The sequence below is a fragment of the Muntiacus reevesi genome, chromosome 3 (genome assembly GCF_963930625.1).
Source record: "Muntiacus reevesi chromosome 3, mMunRee1.1, whole genome shotgun sequence".
In the NCBI taxonomy this organism is placed as follows: Eukaryota; Metazoa; Chordata; class Mammalia; order Artiodactyla; family Cervidae; genus Muntiacus; species Muntiacus reevesi.
In genome coordinates this window covers 111718504-111724751 of record NC_089251.1, presented here as the reverse complement: position 1 = coordinate 111724751, position 6248 = coordinate 111718504, and the positions used below count along the sequence as shown (strand labels likewise).

The window sequence follows — 6248 nt, the reverse complement described above, 5'->3', positions numbered from 1 at the left end:
TGTGGAGATGAGGTGCCCAGAGGACTTTCTGGCCTGGGAGTGGATATAAGAGTTTCAGGTTCATTTCATTGTCCAGTCTCCCACAGCAGGAAACACAAGGACTTGCACATAGTAGGTGCTAAAAGTTTATTGAGTGAATTAAGAATTTAGCTTAAGGGACTTCCCTGGTGGTCCAATAGCTAAGACTCCGAGCTCCCAATGCAGGGAGCCTGGCTTTAATCCCTGGTCCAGGAACTAGATCCCATATGCTATAACTAGAGATCTCACGTCCCAAAACTAAGACCTGGAGTGGTCAAATAAATAAATAAATACCTAAAAAAAGAATTTAGCTTCAAAGCCAATCACTCAATCACAAATTCTACCTTGTTACCAACTCTATCCTGGTTGCCTAGGGCGCAATGTATCTTCATGGTGGCCATTAGCCCAAAGAAGTGGGAAAAACTTAGACTTCAGAGTCAGACAGACTTGAATGCATACCTGATTCCCCTTATTCCCAGCTCTGTGGCCACAAGTGGGTCTCCCCCAGGAACTTGGTTTTCTCATGTGCAAATAATGTCATTTGCTCATTCATTCAGCCTCTTTTGCCCTCCTGGAGTTTGCAACCTAAGGAGGTAATGGTAGTAAACAATAAATATAGTAAGTAGATTTATTATACCATATATGAGAATGTGAAAATCGCTATGGGAAAAAAGAAAAAAAAGCAGCAGAATGAGGGCTGGGCCTGAGTGGTAGTGATCAGGCTGGGGAAATGTCACTATTAGTTAGAATTTGCATGTAGTAGGCCACGTTGACTGAGACAGTAAAAAATCCACCTGCCATGGAGACCCAGGTTTGATCCCTGGTTTGGGAAGATCCCCTGGAGAAGGGAATGGCAACTCACTCCAGTATTCTTGCCTGGGGAATTCCAAGGACAGAGGAGCCTGGCAGGCTATACAGTCCATGGGGTGGGAAGGAGTCAGACCCAAGTGAGTGACTAACACACATGCAGGCCACACTGAATAGGATTTGTGGATGTGATGGGATGTGGAGGGTTTTGTGGAGGGACGTGATGGTGTGGACCAAGTGGATAGCTAGAGAAGTGTATTCCAGGCAGAAGGATCAGCAAGTGCTAAGGCACCGAGAGAAGTGTGGTTGGCACTGTGTGAGAAATAGCAAGGGGGCCGTATGGCTGGAGTGGAGTGAGTGATGGAAGAAGAGGGCCTTGCAGGGCTGTGATGTTATACAACAAAGGAAAGAAGGAAATGAACTCAGTTACCAGGTGCCAACAATGTGTAAGAAACTGAGCTTTGCGTATTAATATATCAACTATGTAATCTTTGCACTAACCTTCGAGGCATATATTCAGACCTCACCCCCTTTTATATACATGAATAAACTGAGTGACAGAGACAAAATGACTTCCTCATGATGTACAGCTAGCAAGTGGCCCAGAGGATCTTTTCCAAGTATGACACGTTGTTTGCTGCTTATCTGTCATAGCTATAACAATTCCATAAAATTCCCATTACTTAAAATTTATTTGGCTTTGCTGGATCTTAATTTGGGCACATGGGATCTTAGTTCCTGGATCAGGGATTGACCCCATGTCCCCTGGGGTCAAGGTAGACTGGACAAGCAGAAGGAGGATTTGGGGAAAGGCTTGAGGGATGTGATGGAGTAGGCCCAAGTTCCCGTTACTTTTATCAAAAGGATTCAAGGAGGGACACAGAGGGATAGACATGGCCTAAACAAGGGGAGATGCCACCCAGGGCCAGGCATCTAGAGATGGTTCTGGATCTGCAGGGGAGGAGTCTGCAGAGACATGGCCCCTGTGAGTCAAAAGCAATGTGAGCCAGCAACGGTAACAAAATGAGGACTTGCCAAAATGGGGTTACAAGTATTGCAGCATATATTAACTGATGACCTTTAACAAGACAGACTTCCTTGGTGCTCAGACAGTAAGGAGTCTGTCTGCAATGTGGAAGACCTGAGTTTGATCCCTGGGTTAGGAAGATCCCCTGGAGAAGGAAATGGCAACCCACTCCAGTGTTCTTGCCTGGAAAATCCCATGGATAGAGAAGCCTGGCAGGCTACAGTCCATGAGGTCACAAAGGGTCAGACATGACTGAGCAGCTTCACTTTCTTTCTTTTAACAAGATCATGCTTTTAACATGCAGAATACACAACAATATAATTTATCTAAAATTACTATTATTATCATTATTTATTTTTTAAAATTTTTATTTATTTATTTATTTATTTTATTTTACATTGTATTGGTTTTGCCACACATTGACTTGAATCCGCCATGGGTGTACATGTGTTCCCCATCCTGAACCCCCCTCCCACCTCTTTCCTCACCCTATCCCTCTGGGTCATCCCAGTGCATCAGCCCTGAGCACCCTGTATCATGCATCAAACCTGGACCGGTGATTCGTTTCACATATGATAATTTACATGTTTCATTGCCATTCTCCCATATCATCCCACCCTCGCCCTCTCCCACAGAGTCCAAAAGACTGTTCAATACATCTGTGTCTCTTTTGCTGTCTCGCATACACGGTTATGGTTACCATCTCTCTAAATTCCATATATATGCGTTAGTATACTGTATTGCTATTTTTCTTTCTGGCTTACTTCACTCTGTATAATTAAGGCTCCAGTTTCATCCACCTCATTAGAACTGATTCAAATGTATTCCTTTTAATGGCTGAGTAAGATTCCATTGTGTGTATGTACCACAGCTTTCTTATCCATTCATCTGCTGAGGGACATCTAGGTTGCTTCCATGTCCTGGCAATTATAAACAGTGCTGCGATGAACATTCGGGTGCATGTGTCTCTTTCAGATCTGGTTTCCTCTGTGTATATGCCCAGAAGTGGGATTGCTGGGTCATATGGTAGTTCTATTTCCAGTTTTTTAAGGAATCTCCACACTGTTCTCCATAGTGGCTGTACTAGTTTGCATTCCCACCAACAGTGTAAGAGGGCTCCCTCTTCTCCACACCCTCTCCAGCATTTATTGCTTGTAGACTTTTGGATAGCAGCCATCCTGACTGGCGTGTAATGGTACCTCATTGTGGTTTTGATTTGCATTTCTCTGATAATGAGTGATGTTGAGCATCTTTTCATGTGCTTGTTGGCCATCTGTCTGTCTTCTTTGGAGAAATGTCTGTTTAGTTCATATAATTAAAAAAAATTATTAAACTCATAACATGCCACAAGGGTCGTGGTCTGATGATCAGTTTCTCAGATGTGAAGGCATTTTTTTCTAGCCTGCATTTCTGCGTCTGAACATGTAACTGTATGTGGCCCTAACACCAAAAGTCTACATTGAGGCCCTCAGTATGTGTAAATGAAGATACAGATGGTAAATGTAGGTGGAGCTGCGGTGTGCTGCCCTGAGTTCCACGGGTACATTGGCTAAGATCCTATAACAGCCCCATGAGACTTGCATTGTTGGTGCCTGCATGTGATGGAGGAAGAAACTGAAACAGGGAGGTTGACTGACTTACCCAAGGTCTTCTAACTACTGAGTGGTGATGGGGGGTTCTGAACCCAGACAAGCTGGCTAGATTACTATTATTTTTTTTTTAAAGGTACATGTATTGTATTTTGCCCGCGCTGGGTCTTGGTTGCTGTTCTCGGACTTTCTCTAGTTGTGGCAAGCAGGGGCTACTCTTCGTTGCTGTGCATGGGCTCCTCACTGTGGTGGTTTCTCTTGTTGCAGAGCATAGAGTCTAGGCCTATGAGCTTCAGTGGTTGTGGCACATGGGCTTAGTTGCTCCTCAGCATGTGGGGTCTTTCCAGACCAGGCTTGGAACCGGTGTCCCCTGCACTGGCAGGCAGATTTTAACCACTAGATCAACAGGGAAGCCCCAAATCTGGCTAGATTCTTAACTTTTGTGTTATACTGCCTAGTCCAGGCTGGGCCTTGGTTGTCCTGGGTGGTTTATCCCAAGGGCTCTTTCTTGGCACTGTCGTGTTGGTACAACCTTCTCCAGGCTTCGGAGGATCTCAGTTCAGTTCAGTCGCTTAGTTGTGTCCAACTTTTTGCAACCCCATGGACTGCAGCACACCAGGCCTCCCTATCCATCACCAACTGCTGGAGTTTACTCAAACCCATGTCCATTGAGTCGGTGATGCCATCCAACCATCTCATCCTCTGTCATCCCCTTCTCCTTCTGCCTTCAATCTTTCCCAGCATCAGTGTCTTTTCAAATGAGTCAGTTCTTCACATCAGGTGGCCAAAGTGTTGGGAGTTTCAGCTTCAGCATCAGTCCTTCCAATGAATATTTAGGACTGATTTCCTTTAGGATGGACTGGCTGGATCTCCTTGCAGTCCAAGGGACTCTCCAGAGTCTTCTCCTGAGGTAATTCCTGGTCCTCACAGGATCTGCTACTTCCCAGGCTGGTACCCAAGGACTGACTGAGGACTGGAGTGATGAGTCAGAGAGTGAGGAGGATTAGAGCGTGCCGTTGAATGTTGCCCTCAGGACTGGAAACAACTGGGAGTTCCCTGATGGTCTAGTGGTGAGGATTTGGCACTTTCACTGTCGCAGCCCAGGTTCAAGCCCTGGTCAGGGAACTGAGATCCTGCAAGCTGTGTGGCATGAAAAAAAAGCTGGAAAGATCTCAGGGTTCCCTCTGCATGTCACCTGCATGAAGTCCCTCCACTAACCCCACATTTGTCCTTCTTTTTGCTATATTGAACCTGTGGTGTTTTGAAAGAGCTCTGGATTAAGATGCTAGAAAGCTAACTTAAATCCTGAATCTATTATCTAACAGCTGTGTTATCTTGGCCAAATGGTTTTATGTTTAAATTTTCATTTTTTTCCATGTGTAAAATGGAAATGAGAATAATGGCTACTATTCATTGAGCGCCAGGACTTGGTACATTGAAAAACCTGGAGCACTTGGGTGTAAACTATACAGGACTGAACCGTTGTGAGGCATAATGTCATTATTCTCATCCTTGCCCCAAATGCTTTTCCTCTCTTTGGTTATTTCCATTATAGCTGATGTTATCTTTTCATCCGCTGTCAGGTGACACAAGGCCCTTGACTTTCTCTGAAGGCTCTTCTGTCATCTCAGAAGCAGCTGAACCTGTGCCAGGAGAATGTGAAGTACCGAGAATCAGTTTAACGTTGGCACCTTCAGTTACAATCACATCACTCTTGTATCATTTGAATATACCTTCTTGAGAAAGGAGAGCATAGCTTATGAAAAGTGCACAGATCATGAACACTCAGCGCGTTATCACAGTATAACCTTTGTATCCACCACCCAAGAAAGAAAGGAAGGGAACAGTATCAGCCCCTAGAAGCCCTTGCTGTGCCCATTTTGTGCCCCCTCCCAAACACTGCCGCCTCCTTCCTCCCCATTACGTCTGTGTTGCCAAAGCCTAACACACATCCTTGTCAAGAAGCCCATAAACAGTTGCTAAACTGAACCGAGCCCCTTTGAAATCATTTTGTGATCTCAAGGTAGTCACTTCAACTTCCTTGGCCTTGATTTACTCTTCTGAAAAACAGGGATGGCATTTCAGTAGTTTCAATAATTTTCAATCCTAGCAGTACACTAGAATCACCTGGGGAATCTTTTGAAAAGCTGTCCAACATGCTTGGGCTCTGGATACGAACCTCTGAAGGTCCCAGGCAGTGGTAGTTTTTCATGACTTTCCAAGGATTCCAGTGTACAGCCATGATCACTTGAATCTTGCCAATTCCAATCAATACACAATCACATATACATTCAAATCTCAGTCCCACTCCTGCCATGGGTTGAATTGTGTCCTCTGCAAAGATGTGGTTTCTAACCCCCAGAACCTGCGAATGTGGACTTATTTGAAAACAGGGTTATTGAAGATGATCAAACTAAGATGAAGTCGTTAGTGTGTGTGTGTGTGTTAGTCACTCAGTCGTGTCCAACTCTTTGCAACCCCATGGATTGTAGCCCGCCAGGCTCCTCTGTCCATGGTATTCTCCAGGCAAGAATATTGGAGTGGGTAGCCATGCCCTTCTCCAGGGGGTCTTCCCGACCCAGGGATCGATCTGGAGTCTTCTGCATTGCAGGCAGATTCTTTACCATCTGAGCCACCAGGGAAGCCCAATAGATCTTTAGAGTGGGCCCCTAATCCAGTGTGACTGGAAACCGTATAAAAAGAGGAAATCCTGGACCCAGAGACAGAGACCCAAGGAGATCACCAAGTGAAGATTGGCGTTATCATGGAGCACCAGAAGCTAGGAGAGATACCTGGAAGAGACTCTT

The 6248-nt window shown here is 45.1% G+C and overlaps 1 non-coding gene across 1 annotated transcript; it reads left to right on the top strand.

The window, feature by feature from the left end:
- The first annotated feature begins 4494 nt into the window (after window positions 1–4494).
- On the top strand, window positions 4495–4566 carry TRNAE-UUC (transfer RNA glutamic acid (anticodon UUC)). The gene has a single exon. It is a non-coding gene; the product is annotated as a tRNA-Glu (tRNA).
- Window positions 4567–6248: the final 1682 nt, after the last annotated feature.